The sequence below is a fragment of the Dipodomys spectabilis genome, unplaced genomic scaffold (assembly GCF_019054845.1).
Source record: "Dipodomys spectabilis isolate Male_0828 unplaced genomic scaffold, ASM1905484v1 ptg000612l, whole genome shotgun sequence".
Lineage (NCBI taxonomy): Eukaryota > Metazoa > Chordata > Mammalia > Rodentia > Heteromyidae > Dipodomys > Dipodomys spectabilis.
Genome location: NW_024871289.1, coordinates 4,056,820 through 4,059,398, shown reverse-complemented (window position 1 = coordinate 4,059,398; position 2,579 = coordinate 4,056,820).

Genomic DNA, 2,579 nt, shown 5'->3' with positions numbered 1-2,579 from the left:
GGTGGCAGAGCTGGGAAATGTGATCACTCTGTGAATGCTGTTGACAGCAGAAGAGGGGATGGGGGACAGGCAGGATGTACATGTGTTGGAGGGGCGTGTTCTTCCCAGGCATTCACTTTCTATCTGACCCCTAGTGGCCTCACCTCCCTAGTAGGCTCTTCTGGGACCCTCCTTAGGAGAAAGGGTGATCGAGCACAAAAGACAAGGGCTCACACAGAAGTGGGGCGCTATCTTCTGAATCCAACACCCCCCACTGACAGAAAAATAGAAAAATAGCAAGAAGGCAGGTGTGGAGGTGTTGCTCCCCACCTCTGATTAAAGCCACCAGGTTCCCCCCAGGGAGAGGAAGAGTGCAGATGCATGTCTCTGTGGCTCTCACTGCTCTAGGCCAGGGGCTCAGTGGCGTCCCCTCTTCACCCATCCCTGCATCTGCCCTTTTCCTGTGACACTGGCCACTAGGGATGGGGGTGGGATCCCAGGATCAACATCCACTCCCCAACCCGCTACTCCTGGGGCGCATTTGTGGCAGAGTCGGGGCTGGCCTCCTGGTGCTGGGGAGGCACGTTTGGGGCACAAGTGGGGGGAAGGACTCATGGGTCTGGGTCCGTGGGGGTTGGGGGATAGGTTGAGGTCATGAGTTGCAGACCCGCCGGGCTTCCACTGGAGACTGGGACCCGGTCAGGGCCACAAGGAGGCCAAGGGTGCACCATCGCTTGATGACTCCAAAAGACACCACGGGTCCAAGCTGGCAGCAACATGTTTCAAATGTTGTGCCACGGGGAGGGCAGGAGAAGGGGCCGGGGCAGGGGAGGGCAGGTGGCAGGGCTGAGCTTGCCCCCTCCACAGCTGAGCTCCTGGTGCAGGGGCCTTGGACTCAGGGCCTACCTGGCCTCTGAGCCTCCCTGGGGCTGAGAGAGGGATGTGCCTGCTTCACTGGCTTTGTGTCCTCTCTGCTCCTGGCCCAGACCTGTGCTCCTACAGCAGCAGAGGCCAGCCATTGATGCTGCCACCCCTGGTGCATGTGCCTGCTCTTCTCTGCTCTCTCTCTGCCCCCACTTCTCACCCAGGCTGCCCAGCCCCTGCTGCGCAAGTATGCCAGCTCCCATGTGCCTCTGGATGCAGCAACTATGTGCCCCTTCAACCATGCCCTGTCCTCCCCTCAGTCACACACCCTCCCCACATCCACCATGCCCCCACCCCTGGCTTTGTGCTGCTCTGACTCTGCCCTAGGGCTACGAGGCCATGGCAGAAGCAGCCTCACCTCAGCTCAAGGCTTCCCCACAACCCCAGCAGCTCAAGATACCCCAAGCCCAACCACTGGGGGAGACTCTTGTCCATTCACCCCACGCACCAAGCAAGTGCAAGCAATGCTCCGTGTTTGTGTGTGTGTGTGTGTGTGTGTGTTTTGTGTGTGTGTGTGCGTGTGTGTGTGATTGTCCTCTCAAGGACTCAGAACATTGAATCTTTTGGGATGACAGCACACTTAAATAGAGAAGCAAAAAGAACCCTGTATAATGGATTCAGCACAATGTGCCCTTTGAAGGTCTCAGCACATAGCAACTTTTTGCATCCTCATGGTAATTTAATTACCAATAAGATTAGACATGCCATTTTGACATCACTAAATTAAATATAATATTATGATATTATATGCCATAGTGACATTGTAGACATATTGTGAATTCTTATTCAGTGATTTCATTCTATTACAAGCTAGCAATATTGGTGGATATCAGAAATCCATTGTGACCTCAAAGCCATTGTGACATGAAAATCCCTTTGTGACATCACAGTGCCATTGTGATATCATTAACCTGTTCTGACATCACAAACCTGTCTTGTCCATTGTGACCTCATCACCAATGTGACATCACAATGCCATTGTGATATCACATGGCTATTGTGACATTACAATCACCTTGATACCTCCCAAACCCATTATGACATCTTTAGCACCTTTTAAAAAACACATGGCCTTTGTGACATCACAGTCCCTTTGTGTATCTATATCCTCATTGTGAAATATCAATTGAGATCAGATATGCCATTGTAATATCACAAAGCATTTACAATATAATCATTGGTGTGACATCACATTGTCATTATGACAACATCAGGTCATTGGGACATCACAAATCTGTAATGACATCATACCACTATGACACCACATTGTCATTGTGACAACATATATACATTATGAAGGCCTATTATGTGATTTCGTTGTATTTCAAATGTGGGTTCATATCAAATACACATTTTGACTTCATAACCATTGTGACATGACAACCCCTTTGTGATATAACATTGCCATTGTGACAACTGTGACAACTCAAACATGTCCTGTCCTTATAAGTTTTGTGACATGTTGCCACTGTGTTAGGCCCATTGAGAGCTCAATCTATATTCAACCTCATATTATTTCAGGTACGACATTAAATATTGGAAATATACTGTGATATTATGAATATTGTGACATCACACTGCTAGATGTAATGACCATTGTGTCACATTGTCACATCACAAATCTGTTCTGACTTCCTCACATTTGTGCCAACAAATGACTTTGCAATCCTCACAAT